Source organism: Protopterus annectens, chromosome 7.part0, assembly GCF_019279795.1.
Source record: "Protopterus annectens isolate FY-2018-M chromosome 7.part0, PAN1.0, whole genome shotgun sequence".
Lineage (NCBI taxonomy): Eukaryota > Metazoa > Chordata > Ceratodontiformes > Protopteridae > Protopterus > Protopterus annectens.
The window spans coordinates 1787797102-1787818025 of record NC_056739.1 but is presented as its reverse complement, the minus strand read 5'-3'; positions in this window follow the sequence as shown (position 1 = coordinate 1787818025).

Below are 20924 nucleotides of genomic sequence, written 5' to 3'. Positions count from 1 at the left end.
AGCGTAATCCTCAAAGCCATACCGTATGAACCCATGCAGCTGGGAGTCTGGACACACACACACACACATGTGGCACACATGGTGATTGACAACACCCCCACATACCCAACCGCACAAACGTACAACACAGGTATGGTATGCACTACGTGGACCGCCGGGTACAGCACTAGCAGAGGCACATGTACAGGTGGGTGGTAACAACCGTACAGGAATGGCCGCTGTTAGGCAAGGTATGTGTTTTGAAGCGTCTAAAAGCATGTTCCTCCGCAGAGGCAGCTGGAAACACACACACACACACGGAAGGGCCGGTATCCGAACCTACGCCTATCTACATGAACTCACTACAGTATGAAGCATTTACTGAACGCGCTATCGAGTTTACTGAGCACAGCGCTGTCAGAGGCATACTTCTAGGCTGGTGACATCACCCGCAAGACAATAGCTGGCAATAGCCAAGGTATGTGTTGCGAAGCGTCTAAAAGCATGTTCATTCGCAGAGGCAGCTGGAAACACACACACACACGGAAGGGCCGGGAGCCGAACCTACGCCTATCTACATGAACTCACTACAGTATGAAGCATTTACAGAATGCGCTATCGAGTTTACTGAGCACAGCGCTGTCAGAGGCATACTTCTAGGCTGGTGACATCACCCGCAAGACAATAGCTGGCAATAGCCAAGGTATGTGTTGCGAAGCGTCTAAAAGCATGTTCATTCGCAGAGGCAGCTGGAAACACACACACACACACACACACACACGGAAGGGCCGGGAGCCGAACCTACGCCTATCTACATGAACTCACTACAGTATGAAGCATTTACAGAACGCGCTATCGAGTTTACTGAGCACAGCGCTGTCAGAGGCATACTTCTAGGCTGGTGACATCACCCGCAAGACAATAGCTGGCAATAGCCAAGGTATGTGTTGCGGAGCGTCTAAAAGCATGTTCATTCGCAGAGGCAGCTGGAAACACACACACACACACACACTCGGAAGGGCCGGGAGCCGAACCTACGCCTATCTACATGAACTCACTACAGTATGAAGCATTTACAGAATGCGCTATCGAGTTTACTGAGCACAGCGCTGTCAGAGGCATACTTCTAGGCTGGTGACATCACCCACAAGACAATAGCTGGCAATAGCCAAGGTATGTGTTGCGGAGCGTCTAAAAGCATGTTCATTCGCAGAGGCAGCTGGAAACACACACACACACACACACACTCGGAAGGGCCGGGAGCCGAACCTACGCCTATCTACATGAACTCACTACAGTATGAAGCATTTACAGAACGCGCTATCGAGTTTACTGAGCACAGCGCTGTCAGAGGCATACTTCTAGGCTGGTGACATCACCCGCAAGACAATAGCTGGCAATAGCCAAGGTATGTGTTGCGGAGCGTCTAAAAGCATGTTCATTCGCAGAGGCAGCTGGAAACACACACACACACACACTCGGAAGGGCCGGGAGCCGAACCTACGCCTATCTACATGAACTCACTACAGTATGAAGCATTTACAGAACGCGCTATCGAGTTTACTGAGCACAGCGCTGTCAGAGGCATACTTCTAGGCTGGTGACATCACCCGCAAGACAATAGCTGGCAATAGCCAAGGTATGTGTTGCGGAGCATCTAAAAGCATGTTCATTCGCAGAGGCAGCTGGAAACACACACACACACACACACGGAAGGGCCGGGAGCCGAACCTACGCCTATCTACATGAACTCACTACAGTATGAAGCATTTACAGAACGCGCTATCGAGTTTACTGAGCACAGCGCTGTCAGAGGCATACTTCTAGGCTGGTGACATCACCCGCAAGACAATAGCTGGCAATAGCCAAGGTATGTGTTGCGAAGCGTCTAAAAGCATGTTCATTCGCAGAGGCAGCTGGAAACACACACACACACACACACACACACACACACGGAAGGGCCGGGAGCCGAACCTACGCCTATCTACATGAACTCACTACAGTATGAAGCATTTACAGAACGCGCTACCGAGTTTACTGAGCACAGCGCTGTCAGAGGCATACTTCTAGGCTGGTGACATCACCCGCAAGACAATAGCTGGCAATAGCCAAGGTATGTGTTGCGAAGCATCTAAAAGCATGTTCATTCGCAGAGGCAGCTGGAAACACACACACACACACACACACACACACACACACACACACACGGAAGGGCCGGGAGCCGAACCTACGCCTATCTACATGAACTCACTACAGTATGAAGCATTTACAGAACGCGCTACCGGGTTTACTGAGCACAGCGCTGTCAGGAGGCATACCCCTACGTGGGTGGTATCATCTGCAGAGGCAATGCGCCCGATCGGGAATTAAGTCAGAGTGCGCAGTCACGCAGCCTGTTACCATCCCAAGGTCGCCGTACAGTAACACGTTAGTGCTGCAGTCGGGAATACCAAGTAACTACTGATCAGTACATCACGACAGGAATACGGGATGCACCGCATGTCAGTTCACCCTATGAGAGGGCATCCGGCGTGCAGGATGTAGGCAGCCAATGTGGCATGACAGCCACACATGTGTCACCTGTATGGTCACCATATCTATGCAGGATGCCATTGGCCATGGCTACACGCATAGTAGCAGACATCGGTGACGACTGTCGTGTGTACCCGGTGGTGTACTGGCCATGCCTCCCACACCTAGCGGTTGCAAAGGGGAGACAGACATGCTCACGGGGTATCAACGCAGTCGTGCGCGGTGTGCACTGTACTGTGTGTCTATCTACACAGCTGCCTACTGGGCATGCTCAGACACTTAGACTCGGCACAGAGCAGACATGCATACACATGGTGCGGCGGCATGGGTGGCAGAATGTGGACCGTCGTGTGTGTCCAGCCACACAACAGCAACCTGGCCATGCCACAGGCATGGCCGTTGCGAAGGGGATACAGGCATGCACACAGGGTATAACTGCAGTCGGGCGTGGTGTGCACTGTGCTGTGTGTCTATCTACACAGCTGCCTACTGGGCATGCTCAGACACTTAGACTCGGCACAGAGCAGACATGCATACACATGGTGCGACGGCATGGGTGGCAGAATGTGGACCGTCGTGTGTGTCCAGCCACACAACAGCAACCCGGCCATGCCACAGACATGGCCGTTGCAGCGGGGAATATCTAGGTGCAATTAACCATGGGTAGGACTGGCATACAGTTTGTTGCATGCTACAGACCACACTCCCAAACACAGGATACCTGCACAGATGTCCTGAGGACACTGGTGAGTGTGCATGCTCTCACAACAGCACCGTATTGGGTGACAGCAACCACCCATACATAGACTGGGAACATTACCCATGGCACAACACCCTACGCCACCGGTCCCAGGTGTTCTCACACCTGGCCACTGTTAAACAGCCATGCACCATACACACTAGGGGGGGATGTCTAACAGTTCTGCCCATCACACATGGTGAGGATATGCCCCACACAGGATGTACAGCCCTCAATGGTGATGCCAGACCATATAGTGGATCCACTGGTCATCCACATCCTGCACCCAACACCGGCATGGGGGACCTCAGTGATGACCTCTCCACAACAAACCACACACATCATACAACCGGTGTGGTACCCTACAAGTCCTCCATGCCAGTGTTGAACACAGACCACACTGCCAACCGCCTTACGAATGCCTTCTCTGAGCACCCCCATGCATGTCTGCACCAGGCGAACATGATAACATCAGGACCGTGTCCACCACAGGTAGGCACATGGTGTGGTGGACCCCAGCCACTGACAAGCTGTACATCAACAGTTGGAGCTAATACATGACAGAGCAATGTCAGTACCAGGGAAACCATCTCCCATTCATACCGGCGTCACCATACGGCCACACATACAATCATCCACAGCCGCTTGTGGGAGTGGTACTGCAGAGGGCACATGAGACAACCATAGGGCCTTCCCTAACTGTGGTAAGGACATGGTTGGGGGCGCACAGACATGGCTGGAAATGGTCCAGAATGGTACAACGGTCACTGCACCCACAGACATTGTCAACAAACCAGCGGACATGTTCCATGCATACATCCACCCCCCCCCCAAGAGGGGAGATATCCATCCCACCAGAGTGTAGCCTCCGAAACATCTCATATGGCCTGCAGTGATCTCATATCTCTATGGCGGTTGACACAGCACCAATGGGCAACGATGGTGTCCCTGGCTGTGTGCTACCCATCCTCATTGAGGCCCTCGACCCACACATGAGGCCACTGTGTCATGTTAGCCTTACTATGGGCTATGTCCCCGATGGATGGCATATGGCATCTGTGGTCCCACTATGCCAGGGTAGTGCTCTTCTGGACTGTAGACAGCCACACCCTATCAGCTTGACAAGCCTTGTCTGCAAAGCTGTGGGGAGGTCCATACAGGTGCCCATGGACACAGACAGCGGTGTACAGCCAATACCGGAACATACCCACAACAACATAGTCAAGGGCGGATCCTGCCTCCCGAACCTGCTCGCCCTGTCTGGAGTGGTCACCAAGGCCATTGATGGTGATACGCGGGTTTGCACACAGTACCATGACCTGGTGGGAGCGTTCAGAGTACACTCCACATGGGACTCATGGAAAGGCTTGCCAGCGTACATGTGGGGACATATGTCACCCGATGGCTCTCAGAAACGTTGGAGGTCACACCACACAGGGTGGTGTTCCTGGTGCCGTGTCAGACTCATATCTGGTCTCTAGTGGAGGCCCACAGGGCTCAGTCCTGGGCCCCCTGCCATACGGCATTCGACCTTCCAATGTGCATGCAATCATAGGGGGATTGTGGCAGACAAGGTATGCAGATGACTACACACCGGCCACCATACCCAACACCCCATGTGACACAGACATCCACCTAGGGCGTCATAGACATGGATAACTGGTGCCAGAGCCATGGCCTGCTGCTACATGCCAGAGAAGGTGCAGACCTACCCAGTGTGAAGGACATGTTCGGCCCAATGTAACATGTAGGTGGTAAGCCATTCAAAATGGTGGACATGTACATGGAAATGGGTACCACACCTGTCGGTAACCTCTGTCAACACACACAATGGCAATGTGGGTGTGAAGACATTCCACTGTGGCCACCTGGTCTGGAAGGAATCGCATCCACATCAGGGGTGTTCATTGTACCCCTGTACACATCACACACCAGAGCAATGACTGTGTACAATGGCACATGTGGCCTGTACCGAAGCTGACACCTGCAGCACTCGGAAGGACCACAAACGTTCCACAACGCGGGGATGACGGTGCTAGGACATGTGTCACAAGCTGCACGACCAAGGGTACTCCGGCTGTATACCTTCCCAGCACATCTGCTCTGTGCTGATCTGTGCCTGGCATACACGGCCATGTCCGACCTGGGTGACATGGGCATATTCCACCTCCTAGGCTCCAGGCAAACACGGGCACAGAAGCGACTGTCAGACACCTCACCACAAAGATGAGTGGGACGTGCTGGGGGAACAGGGTCAACGGCCAGAGACCCCCTACAACACGGAGAGGAGTGCCAGCCCATGTTAAGGAAAGGCCCTGACTGCCTTCGTCCAGGAGTAATCATGACATGTGGATGTGTGAACATAGTTATGCGCCAGGCATCATCTGTGTGTCAGTGCTGGACGAGGGACTGGGGACTGATGCATGTGGCATCCCCATCCTAAGGGGTGTTAGCAGCCACACACAGTCATGCTAGGTCTACACATGTCGTAGGGCACATAGCCTGGTATGTACATGTGCGCCTATGTACCTATGTAGGGGTCCATGCCGGTTGCGGGTACCTGTGCTATGCTGATGTAGCCAGACATGCCTGTGGGTACCCCATGACTACACGTGGGGAACTAATAACAGTGCTCCCAGTAGGCACATGCAAGTACACCATCATTGTCATACGGGTTAACTGAACCAACATGGTGCTACACATGTAACCACCACGCATACTGTGTACACAGATCAATGAATGCTGCACCTGCCCTACATGGTATGTCTGCTGCATGATGTCAGTGCACAACCCACATCACATACACACCTGTCACCAGCTATACAGACACACCACAACATACACATCACGTACTATGCGGACACAGGTATCACATACACCTCTCACTATCTTGTCCACCCTGTGCATCAGAATATGTTTGCATAACCGTGCACCGATGGTGTAGCTCACAGTTCTGCGGCAGAGACTTCATCATATGCACAGGGTGATATGTGTGCCACAGGCATGGGCTGTACCAATGGATTACATCATGTGTGTGTGTAAGGGCCTGTGCATTGACTGGGCATGACTGTGTAGATTGCATGTGGATGTGGTGGAGCCCTACAGTTGTGTTTGCTGTGTGTGGGTTTGTGTGTACACGGTTCAGTCATCTGTGATGCCTACACGGGGTATGCTTGACAGCCCCAGACTGTACAGTGCAGGTGTTACGGCTCACTGTGTCCGCCTGCGGCGACGTGACCCGCGCCTGCCTGGGGTCGCACGGGCACTACCGGGTGGAGGTACGGACTGTCCACTCTCTGATGTCACATGTCCGCTGGAAACGTGCCCACGCCGGGGCCGTCCAGGGCCACGTCCACGTGGCCTGCTGTGTCCTGGTGTGGTTGGTGTAGTAGCAGCTGCACTGCTGCTGCTACCAGCACTGTGTGGGTGGGCATGGGAGGTGGCACGCACGCTGACCTGCACCTGTTGGTGTTACTGGCCCACGCCCACGTGCCCTATGCCTCACCCCTACCATGTGTTCCAGCACGGACAGCTCACGCTCACGGATGGCCATGCCTCGTTCGAGGATCCCAGCCATCTCACCCAATCTCCTATCCAGAACATCGGCAAGATGCTGTTGGGCATTCGCCAATGACTGGATGTTGTCATTCAAGGAACGGATTGCAGACCTCTGCAGCCTCTGCCCTTCCTGGTTCTGCCGTTCGGCACGTGCCTGCGCCGCCATTACAGTCTGGAACATGCGTCTGGTTATACCAGCTGCTGCACCCTGTACGGCAGGTGTATGTCTAGCGGTGCTCCCCCTACGAGCAGCACCTGCCACATGCCTGTGTGGCACTGCACCAGTCATTACACTGGCAACATCGTGTGTACCCACACCTTCTGCAGCCACCACACATTCCTGCTCGGTGCCAACAGGCGCTGACTGACCGTCATCTATGGGCAACGGTGTTGGGGTATGTGTCGGCATCTGAACCGTGTGCAGGGATGAAGGGGACGTAAGTGTGATGTTCTCCAATGGCACAGTGTCTGCCTGTGACGACCCTGCCTGTGCCTCATGCACATAGTCATCACCACTAGTATCTGTGGGGACACTAGCATCAGATGGACCGCTGGAGGGGAACTCACCTACAGCACCTGTCAATACAAAGACATACCGTCCGTTACAATACAGACATGCACACACACACACACACACACACACACACACACACACACACACACACACACACACACACACACACACACACACAGACACATCATGCATGTGATATTGCAGGTGGCATGCAGCATTCCCACAGCACAGACCAGTGAATGCAGACCAGACATTCATAGTGGCAGTATGCACACTGCCCTGGTGGGTACACTACAACAGGCAGGTGTCTTTTAGTAGGCATGCAGTACACACATTCATGGTAGTTTGCATGCATCACCGTGATACACCGTGTGTCCACGGGCGAGTTGACAGTACACATGGCTGCCGACACTATGTCATGTACACTGCAAACATGTGCGGTATCATGTGGACATGTGACGATGGTGTCCCACCACATGCACCACATCACAACGGCTGTCACAGTGCAGTGTTATGTGTACAGTCTACAGATACAATGTATGGGTAACAGGGATGTCTGTGCAGGTGCGGTTGGTGTGAGCTGTATACATAGCTGTACAGTGTGGAGTGCGGGCACTGTGCCACTGCACAGTAGCAGGACACAGGTATGTTTCTGTGCGATGCGTGACCTGGGCGCATTACATTGCCATGTCTGAAAGTCAGTTCAGCTGCTCAGCAGCACGTATATGGTGGACATTGGTGGCACCTGTAGTAGCTGTGGACAGGCATTACATGTCACTGGTGTACCACATCGGATGTCCAGGGGGTCCACTACAGTGATGAGCCCACTATGTGTGTACAGGGTGCAACAGTGAATACCCACTGTGGATGTACTGTGTGGCAACATGCCTGTAGGTATCGCCCATGGCCTTGTCTGTCTGGGTCATTGACAATTGTGTGTGGTGGACATCGTGCACACGGCCCTGTGGTGGCCCATGTCACATACAACCATACTAGTCTAAGGTGTCACATTCCCTACGGATATGCAGACAGTGTGGATGTCTGCTATGTCGTGCATAGGTCATGTCATGGTGTGAAAATGTTGCAGACAGACATCCACATGCATGGGACATGGCATGTGCCATGTCACAACGTGTGCACCCGATGCAGGGGCATAGGTCACATTGGTAACACCTGTGCTCTGGCCAGATCACAGCTCACTATGTGGTACTGTGTGCATACTGCAGAGGCATACCAATGCATACTACACATGCAGCCATTGTGGAACACCGACACCATTGTATGCATAGCTGACTGCACGTAACACACCAATAGGTTGTGTGGTGTCATGCCACTCTACGCTAACGGTTGTATCTACTGTACATGGGTGGTGTGTGTGTCGGGTGGTGCAACCTGTATACCGTGACTGGGGCACACACAGGTGTGCATGTCATGCCTGGACACATGGGGAATATCAATACACCATATCATGCCTTTGACTAGCAACAGACTTACCTGCGACAGACCCTTGTCTTTGCGACACGCCAGACGTACCTGTAAAGGGATGACACAAAGGTATACACATTATCCATTACTATCGCCACAGTCAGCACTGTGCATGTCACATCATGCATCTGTGAGTTAGCATGTGCTATGCACATGTCTGGTAACACAACATAGCATACTGTAGTATGCATCTTGTGTGGCCATATACCTGGCATGTGTTGCTATATTATGTGTTGTACTATGACACCCACTCCCTCGCCTATCATACAAACATGCAACACTGACTTACCAGGCAGCTCTGAGCTCATAGTTTGGGAGACACCCACCTCCACGATGGGCGCAAGAGTTTCTGCGTGTTGTTCCGTGGGTGTCCCCAGACTGGCCAGGAGCTCCTCCGTGGCTGTGAGTGGGGGCTGGGTTGGTGGCCCACCACCTGTCCCACGTTGTTGTCTGGCGATTGCAGCGGCACGCTGTCTTGCATGCCGGATCAGGTCTGTGCAGTGCCTGCGGATCTGTTGGTAATTGCGGTTGTATCCGCCCAGGCTGTTCACCCTCCTGCACATCTCCTGCCACATCTCCTCTCGTTGCTGGGCCTGGTGTGGCGCATGACTAAATAGGATGTTGTGGTTTGAATGGAGGTATGGTATAATCACCTCATCCTCCTGACGGCTGAATGCGGGAAGCCGGGAGCGTGGCATTATCTGTAAGACATAATGATGGTGGCAGGTCACATTTACACTGCTGTGCTGGCATACTGTTGGAAATACATTGCTATGACATGTACAACATCTGCACAGTAATCTGTGAAAGTCATCGTGGCAGTGACACAGCCAATGTGTTGGCTTCACACCATTGAGCAGTGGGTGTCACATCATATCTGTGTGCCACCCCATCACACTGTACACGCACCATGTAGATGTTAGCCTGCTGTGGACATGTGTACCTGGCTGCACCTGTGTCCATATCACTTGGCATGGGTCCCCATGTGACATCGGTGCTACTGTTCACCTGGGCGCTGTGTATATGTCAGTAAACATCACGTCCGTAGCCATTGTGAACGTCAGCAGTGGCACTGTACACATACACATGGACACCTGCACATGCATGTGTTGTGCCATGTACATCCACACAGCACTGTACGGGTGTTGGACAACTTGCCACAGCTCACCTGTGTTGCACATGTGATAGACATAGGACAATGTGTAACCATGACACATTAGCAGGAAAGGCCATGCATAGCATGTACACACGCACATTGTCCACAGCAACACACAGCACCTGTAACACCACAGGGTGCATCACCGCCACATTACTGCTGTGTATGGTTGATAGTGAGAGTGCCTTTTGTCCATTGCACCATGTAGGACTGTGATAGCTCATGCAGCCTTGCTGGGCAGGGCTGCATGGTATGGCAGGGTATGCCACATACATGGCACTGGGTTGTGATCCACCTGGGGTTGACGATATTGACAGGGTGGCTGTCCATTCCATATGTCATTGCTATGTGTATATGGACATTCTACATGTCTATCACCATGGTGTGGACACTGGCCTCAAGCGAGGTAGGCTGCACGCTGCTTGCTGAGGGTGTGTCTGGTGCATGCAGGTATCACACATCCATGCATACACTGTAACCCTGGCAGGTGCTATGTGCTGGGATATTGATCAACACAGTGCTGTATGTGGACACACACCGCTTTCCCGTGCACATGGATGGTTGCCTGCACTGATGTGGGTACCACATATGTGTACATCCAGTGCCTGCTGCCACCCCATGTCTGCTGCTGCACTGCACACCGCCATCCCTCCCTCTGTGAATGTGGTGTTGGGCACAGCATAGGTATCCATGTATGGGGACAGGGATGTTCACATAGCAGGGTCACTGATGGTATCGTCAATCTGACCATACACATATGACGCACCCCTCACACATACAACCCATTCATATTGTTGTTCACAACGGTGACACAGCTATACTGCTATGACATTCACAGCCATACATACACAGATGCATGCACGTCCATCTGTGGCATGGCCTGGACTATTGGTGTGGTTCGGCACATAACGTGTTTGACTGCAGCTGGCGCAGACGTACTGTGCACATGTCTACACAGTCAGCCTGTTCTACAGTAGGCATCTGTGATGTGCTGTGCACATATCATATCTGCACATTTGGTTGGTGTCCATCGGTCCACGGGCCAGTGGTGGGACACACAGGGATGTTGCTGAACATATATGCATGCAACCCTGTACAGCTGTAATGCTAGCCTCTCAGATGCTCATGTGTCATGGACGTGAACACCGTACCCGCACATGTGGTTGTGGGCTGCCGCCCGTACCCATCTCCTCCTGTGGGTTGCTATCATCCCACACCCTCCTTGTATTGTATGTTCAGGCTATGCACCTATGTGGGGCTTGTGGGCATGCAATACGATACTATATGCCTTTGCACCCATCACAGACAATGTCACACAGGTACACCGGCAGCCGTACACGTCACAGCTTGTTGTCGGCACATCACATGTGGTACACACATAACACATCTCCTGTGGGACATGGTCAATTATCCGGGCATGTCCAGTGGTCACATGCCACTGCTACCCCTACATGACGGCTATGCAGGACATGTGGCTGTACAGCTACTGTCACATGTACACGGGCAATGCCCCCTACCTACATCACGTGGTACTACCTGTGGGGTATGTGTGTCTGCATCCATGCTATGGCCATAGATGACAATTGTACATCAATATGTGCAACATACCTCATTGGGGTTGTCATGTGCACATGTTCCACGTGTCAACGCATTGTTTGTGTCTGTTGGGTGGTCATTGTTGTGCATGGTTTACATGGCTGCCATAGCGTACTGTGTGTGATTCCAGGTACTTCATTGGGCTACCAGCATTGTACATTTCCACAGCACATTCCAGCCATCATGTAGCCATCCTAGATGACAGTGGGAGGTGTTCCGCCATGTGCACATATGTCACACAGTACGAGGGTGACTGACACACATACTCACGACTGGGTTCTGACTGCTGTGGATGTGTGTGATGGTGTTGACGACCATGACTGCGCCAGATGGTGTCATCTGGATGTGTAACATTCACAACACACACCTACCTTCACATAGCAACACATCGTCCACGACAATGGACATTCCTGCATGAACACTGTGTGCGGTATGTCTGTATGACCACTGCATGTACCACTGGTAGCCACCAGCATGGCTGCCTACAACAGCAGTGTGTATCCTGTGCAAACATGGGTTACGCCTGTCACAACACACCAGTGTGAGATGGCCCTGTGGTGGGTGACAGTGCAGTTCCACACATCATGTAACAGTATACATCGTGCACCAGTATGTTGCGGACATGTGAGCGGCTGTGCTACTCAACATATGCACGCATGACACATCACCTGGTACACCGTGTCTGCCTTGCCACCTGCTATTGTGACCACCCTGTGATGACATTGTACAGGCCACATGGACTGGGACATGTGATGGCTCAACGGTGAATTGACCCTCCGGGTGTGTGTCTAGCCTGGTGTCCAGTAGCCAGTGGTCTGCACGCAGGGATACTGTACATTGGCCTACTCTGTCACTGGGACTGTTGACTATGGTCGTACTGTACTTATGCAGGCATGTGGTGTTTGTCCAGTCTGACAGTCGTGGTCAACCACACTACCGTGGCACACATGACCTGCGGACATCTGCCTAGGGTGTGCAGCCCACATGTACATCTTCACATGCTATGCTGCCTGTGCAGCAGTGTCACATGTCTGTCTCCGGCAGGGCTGTCACAGGCAGGCACAGCATGCAGTGATGTGTGACAATGCTTACACCCTCCACTGTGCTGTACACAAGCACTGCACACACAGTACGGCACACATGTCATTTATCTGCGGTGCCTGTGACCTGCCTCCATGCCCTACACAGCACACCTGCCAGTCCAGATTGTACACAGATCATACCTCCCAGGCACATACCTGGACTGCAACACACACGGGTGTGTGGTTCCCACACCACACAGTGATTTACACACATACTGTATATTCCCGTGACACATTGCATCATAGGTAATCCATGTTCAGATACCCATGTTCGTGACCGCTACACACATTGTGACACGCAATGGTGAATACACTGTACACCACAGGTTACATGCTGGCCATGTTGTCATACTGTACATTGCACCTGGGACAGTTGCTACTGCCATGTACTGACAGCAACACGCACTTCCCTAGTATGGACTCCCGTGTACCCACACATGCTTGGCCATGCAGTACGCATAGCTGGGTGACACATTACACGACACATACCATACCTACACTACCCTCGGCATGCACCATACCTCCATGTGTCTGTGTGCTATACCTACAGACATCCCCCCTCTGTTTGCTGAACATCCAAGCTTCACGGCCCTGCTAGCCACGCCCTAGACACACGACCATCGCAGCATGCATGGTACATGCGCTCTACAGCCGGTACTACTGACGTCCGCTGATGGAGGTAGTTAATGGCATGGCACCCCGTACGATGGACAGTATACGTGACTATGCCGACACATATCACAGTGCACTTCCGCTACATTTACGCACTGGTAGGGACCATGCTGTTCCACACAGAGACATGCTGGTACTGGCCTTTTCACAGACGCCACAGTGGTATTCCTGTTCCATGCACATGTGCTGTATGGGCACATGTGCAGGCTGTTGCACGGTACTTATGTTCACATGTGCGTGGTGCGTCACTTGACAGTCATGGTGGGTCCTCATGGTGCATCACATACTCCACAGCTAGCTACCTACACATGACTGCCATACATTGCAGTGTGGGCCCTCACGCAGTGTGGTGGTATGTCTCTGCTGTTTGGTTACATCCACATTCAATGCAGCATACAACACTCATACAGGCATTGCCAACACAGATGTTGCTGGCATCGTGCCTGCCAATGGGGTACCTACCAACAATACACACTCTCACTCACTACAGGGTTCCAATCCATGGCTGGACATTGTATTAACCCTGTAGACACATACATGGTACCGCCATGCACACGTTATGTCCTAGGACACGGTCCCAATGTCACCTCCGATCTCCGTAGTTGTTGTATCCCGCCAACCTGGATGTTATATGTCTCTGCAGCAGCACACTGAATTGACTGCTAGCCCGTTCATGGACGTTGTGTACCCTGACCACCACACTACCACATCTATCACACTACACATGGGTGGTACTGCATTGCACGTATGGGGCTGCATTTGTACACCCATGACTGGGCCATTCAGTATGGCACTGGGCCACATCCTCACATACATGCTTCACACACTCATTGACGACCTCCATGCCTTTACTGGCACCCTTGTTGGGCTTCTGTGCACCACAGCACACCACATCCACATGCTGCCCACCTGTCATACCATTGCATGGGTGGTTGGTGTGGTACAGAGGGTAACAAATCAGACATTATCCCCTCTTTGCCCTTCAGCGCCATTACACATTCTGGTATTGCCAATGTACGCATCCAGCATCACATCATACCCTATGTCTCAGGATGTTACGCCATGTGACTCCTGTACAGGTCACACAGTGGTGCAGGCATATCATGGTACCTACAACATGTCAGGTACATGTGACATTGCACAGTCCTCAGTCATGTGGCCCCTCATGCTCACTATTTGCTTACATACACTACATGCTGTCACAGAGTACTGTCCATGCCTACATATACCACATCTACATACCTGGCAGCATTCTAGCTCAACCTACTCATACTGCTAACAACCATACAGGTGTCGGTGTGGCAGTTATATCATGTAGATGTCATTGCGTCAGTTACATCACACATAGTGCATACACATCACCTTTGCATAGTGACAGTCATGCACTGTGTATCACATGGATACTGTCCCTATACATGCATATCACATTGTACATGTTTGCTGTACACACACATGCCCCACATGGTGCTGTGGTGGCCATATTCCACTGTGGCGTGGGTACACATGTGCAGGGCCACACATTTCTGGACTGTATGTCTTGCTGGTACATTGTGTGCCCTTGTACCTGTGCCATACACACATGTACACGCGGGCAGTGTTACAATAACACATGTGTGGTGTACCTTACACAACGGATACAACTTTACATGTCACAGTATAGTCATGCCGTGATGTCTACCCGGCTCAGACAGTTTACATATGCAAATGACAGTCGTGAAACATATCTGTACTCACCTGCATACCACTTACACAGGGGTGTCATCTACTCTGCCATGGGCCATGTTCTCCACATTACTGATGCATGTAGTACTCCTACATGGCGTTTGCAGTGGGCAGGGTGAATGGAGCACTCCTGCATGTGTGCATACTTACCACATTGCTCAGCCTGGGCGTCTGTGTGACCTCCGCAGACTGGACACACACCGTGCTGTGGGACATAGGTCCTGTGCACATCCCACAGGGACACACTGTGTCACTGGTCATGTGATAGTTCCCTTGCTGGTAGGGTGACACAGACCCATGGTACCACCACAGCGGAAGTACTGTATAGACATACAGTTGACATCCACCTCTGCTGTTCAGTGGACACTACCATGGGGGGGGTGACACTACTGTGTACATTGCACATGTGTTTACACACGGCCCTGCCGGACGTCATTGTTGCACACATTGCACCTGCTACAGAACGTTTGGACATGGTTACTTGCTGTTCCCTCCATTTCGGGTACCTATTCTGCTACTACTCTGTCCCATATGTGCAGGCCATACATATCCTGTTTATGTACATAACATTAGGCCATCCCTCCATCATGCATGCTATGCCTGTGATACTGTCTATGATTTCTGAACGTATCCATCATGACAACTTTGCATTACACATACTTGACATAGTCACCCCTACTGCGAGGCATACGTGCACGTCGTGCGCACATTCCGTATGACATCGACGGTATATGCCCATACACATGTGTGCTGTGACAGTATACATACATGTCCTATCCCCTGCTGTGGCACTTCATTGTTGAATATCCACTGCCAGCATCAGCGTGGGTGGTGGCATTGTTCTGTGTTTGAAATCCCTATGGCGGACCTTGAGTTATCCCGGCTGTGTACATGTTGTCCCACTGCTGTGCACACGTTGTCCACAGTCGTTGGTATGCTCCACGGCTTAGCACTACATAACCACCTTTTACCACTCTCTGCCTGATGGACAGGTATCTTTACCTACACACACCGTTCACATACAGTGCAGATTCGTCATACGTATCATGCGTTACACACCAGTACATCACGTGGGTTCGACATACCTTTCCGGTCTTTTGTTCCGTATTCCTCGCTACTTGCTTGATACACGTTAGTGTTGTCTTCAGTATTTGTTCGGTATGAGCATATGGTTTGAATATCCGGGGAGTCTTCCTTATATCCGTCGTCACCTGAGGCATGTGGGTTCATCACGCCAATAGCTGTTCATCGTTGTGTACTTATGCGCATATCAGCGGTGCACCCTCTATTAAATCCGTTACGCGTCGGTAGTTGGGCATGGTTCATTCCTCGTGTGGGCGTTGGTTATTTGCACTACCTTCGTGGGGATGCTATGTATTGTATCATGTTTGTGTGACTGCATCCGCTATGTGTGGTGTCAGGTACATTTCGCTGTGGTGTTAGCCGTGGATTGTGTGTGTTGGGTATGGTATTTTGTTCGACATGTGGGTGTCCGTGTCCTGGCGGCGTCTGTCGATGGCATTGTGCATTCGGATGTGTAACATAGCTGTTATATTCCTGTACACAATGGATGCAGAGATGCATCAGCTGCTGCTAGTGTTTCCCACGCGGGTTGTTGCGGGTATGCCGCTGTCATTGACTGCCTGTATGTTTTTGCTACGGTTTCGGCTGGTATCCCTTTGATATGTGCGATGGGGTATATCTGCGGATGTGGGTGACAGTGCGGGTGTGGGCCTTGCATTAATACATACACGGTATGCTTGTGTGTGTGCTCCATCCCTGCTTGGGGAGCTGCAGGTTACCTGTCTGTTGTTCTGGGAGTGTTTGTTTTGTTGATGTCGTGTGGTGTCGGTATCGCCTGCATGTGTGCTTCCTGCATGTATTCCTCCTTCACATCGGTTATATATCTGCGGATGTTCGTACGTGCCTACTATCCATTGGCATTTTGTCACGGGTAGTTCACGTGATTGTGGTCCTGTACTTGGGACGGCCTGTATGCTACCGGTTGCCTCCTATTCGTGTGGCGCTTGCTTACTTAACAGTCGTGGAACACACAGCGGTATTTACGGGACGGTACGTGGCCACGATCGGTGCCGGGATAGCACATGCGTATTTTCGCCGTACATGCCTGATGCTGTGTAACGTTGCCGACGTATCGTGTTGAGTCTACCATATGGCCGCCATACATACGGTCATGGTTTGTACATGCGTCCTTTGCATCTCCTGTTGGCTATGGTCCTGTGGTACATTCTGGGACATTTCCGCTTTGCATCGTTTTACGTCGCCACGCGCATAGCCACTGAGGAGCTCTCAGTACTACTTTGTGGGTACTGCTGTACATACGCCTGTGTTTCATGTACTGTATGCCTACGCATGTTATTCCACTCCGCCTGTGACATGTCACCTACATACACATTTTACAGTGGCACACACATTACACACACACAGCGGAACACACGACAACCTCACCTCACACAAACACATATTGCCGCTTTCGCACCGACGGTTGCAAACAGTACCTACGTTTACCGCATCGCCAGTGGCGGTGTGTACCTCCGCACTCATATCCTATGAATATGACACGCACATGTCCTGTTACTGTACCGTGGCCTGGCGATCATCCCGACCCGCGGATATGCATTGATGCAGGTTGACATTTCCATGGCTGGCGTTCCCTGCTCTGCCCACCCTCCCGGATGATCGGGTTGTCGTTCACTATATTTACTATGTGGAGATTTCGCGTCTTAGTTCTCTGTAAACTTGCATCCCTGAGATTCCATATTTACCTGTTGTACTTTATATCTGTGTATGTGTACATATATTTCTACGTGTGTAATGATATCTATCTCCATATCTGTGTATGCACATAAGTACATATGTGGTCGACTTGCGCCGAAAGTGGCAGCATACGGCTACGCCGTCTGCTGTAGGACCGGCGTGCGGTTGAGGTGTTGGCGTTCCATGCTCCGCTGGCTATTGCGTGTGCAGTGTTTGGGTGATGCCTATGTTGGAGTCACACATAGGTCCGCCCATATGGTACACATTACGGGCAGACATGTTTGTGTGGCGTCCATTTCACTGTGTGTGCAGGTAGGGAGGTGTCAGTCCATGGGGCCTACGCAGTCAGAGTATGTGCTATACGTTCCCTCTTTGCCAGGGCATAGGCATATTGGGTACGCCTCCGTCTACCTACTGGGGCTGGCACAGTGTGTTCTTGGCGCTGAACGCCCTGTGCCTGTGCTTGCCTTGGCAGTTGTGGCGGGCTTGGTGGCCCTACACCATTATGTCCCTGCAGCAGCTGTTTCCGCAGAATCATATTGTGTAGCATACAACATACTATTAATATGTGGGCACATGTGCCTGGAGAGTACTGCAAGGCTCCACCGGATGTATCCAAGCACCGGAACCGTGATTTCAACATCCCAAACACACGCTCTATGATTATTCTGGTTTGTGCGTGTGCCTCATTATGGCGTTCTTGCATGTGTGTGTGTGCATTTCTGATGGGTGTCATCATCCACGGCTCCAGTGCATAGCCAGCATCCCCCACAAGGTGACCTTGTGTGATGTCCCCCCTGGCGAATACCTGATACAGCTGTGAGGCATGCCAGATATGGGAGTCGTGGTAGCTTCCAGGGCTGCCAGCACACACATCCATGATAATGCCCTGCGCATTGCACACGACCTGGCAATTGATGGAGGGTATCCCTTGCGGTTTATGTAGCGTCTACCCTGCTCCGTGGGTGGTGACTTGATTTCTATGTGCGTACAGTCTATCGCACCCAGGACCTCCCGGTATTGTGCCACACGGTGGAAGTGGCGCATATTGCTAGCCAACTCCTCCTGAGATCTGGGGAAGTTTATATACTCATGGGCATGTCGTAACATGGCATCCAGGAACTGGTGTAGTACCCTGGATGCTGATGCCTGTGAGATGCCCATTATATCCCCGGTTGGCCTTTGAAAGGTACCTGTAGCCAGTATTCGCAAGCTCACACATACCTTTGTGTCCACTGGGATGGGCTCCCCTCTGTTGTCTCTTGTTCTCAGGCGTGGCCGGCACAGCTCCACTATTTGCTGTAACGTGTCCCTGTCCACCCTGTAGTGCTCTACTATCTCCAGGTCTTGCAGCCCCTGGTAGGTCACCCTTGGTCTGAACACTCTCCTTCTCCTCTGAGGCCTACGGTAGTTGTCGGCACCCTCCTCCGCAACTCCGTCTGTCTCTGACACATACCGATGCATCACGGCCACGGCGGCACCCAACATATACATATTAAAAATTCCCCGTGTGTTTACACCCTACGGTGCGGCGTTTGGGAAATCGCGCTGTGTGTTGTGTGCATTCACACTTTATACTGTTGTGCTGTACACCCGGTGATGTAATTGGGTGTGTCTGTGCGGCCGTATCTGTGGATTATCTTCCGTGTTTTACCGTTGCAACTGCAATGCTGTTGCCTTTGGTGTTACATTACACTTGCCTGCATTGGCTTAGCGTTGCATCTTACCTTACTGTTTCTGCACGTTGCACCTACTATTGCCTGCAGTGCATCCTGCAGGCACATGGCATATGATGCATTTTGTCTGCCGCCGCCGTAATGCTACCTCTGTACTTGGCTGTGCTATTTCGGTTCTTTGCTCTTTGCATTTCTGCTACATCCCCTACTATCTTTGCATTCCTATGCCTCCCCTTTCCCGTTTTGCGGGAGTCTGCATGCAGAGTTGTCAGCTTCCGCCGTTTGCCCTTCCTGGATTGATTGGTGTTGATTGCTCATTACGGCTCCAATTACACTGCTTCCGCATTTCCTCATATTCTCCGCATTACCTTCCTATATCCGTGGTTGTTGACGGGGAGGCCGTCCCATGACTGGGTTGGGGAACGTAGTCATCCTCGTGCACATGCATCTGTGCGCGCATTATGTACTCTCAGCGCATCTATTTCCTCACACGCCGGTCCTGCTGCTGTGATGTGCATTGTACAGCCCATGTTTGCTGGCCTCCAATGTGCTTCCTCCTACAGTGGCACACCCCTCTGCGATTGACATGTATTCCGTGTAGGCCACTCTTCAGTGTAATACCGCTGCGCCGTTTGCTCCATCCTTACACCGGCGGCGGTTTTGCGATTCACTATTATCTGCCTCATTTGCATGGCATTGACTGCTAATACATGGTTACGGCGCCGAACACTGCCGCCACTCGTTGACAACCCTTGCGCTAGGGTTGAGGCTTTCCATACATACTATGGTGTGTGGTGGCTGTGCAGCTGATGTGTATTCTACTGCTCTTTTAGGACATTGTCATATTATTTCATTGTTTTGCACCTTCTGTGCACATGTCCGGGGGTTCTGCTGTTGTTTCTGCGTACATACCATTTATGTCATTATTTACATTTTGTACATGTTTTCTTTGGACATTCTCGGTGCCTTTCGCCATTGGCATATTGCACCTGTATGATACCTGACGTTGACAGCCTTCCGTTACCCCTTGGTCATGTTTGGGTAAATGTAAACCGTTTTTTTTGGTTTACATTGCCGCCGTCTTACCTTACGCCTGCGCCACTTCGTGGATCGCTATTTGCCTTCATTTGCATGGTGCAATACCGCACACAGTGTGTTTAGCATACCTACGCCGGGGGCGGCGCAGGTCCGGCGCACGCCGGTAGTGCACGTGGGATTGGTTCATACCTGAATCGCTCGGTGGCCATATTTGGCTTTATAACGCCAACGCTATGCGGGCGCCTGGCGCAAGGTTCATGAATCCCGGGGAACATAAAAACATTTCACTACTGGTAGAGCAGTTGTCAAATAATTTCTTCTAATCAATCTTTATGGTACACAATTTCGTGGCACCAGGTTCAGCACATTCTATTGGATTCAGCAAAGGACCCCAAAT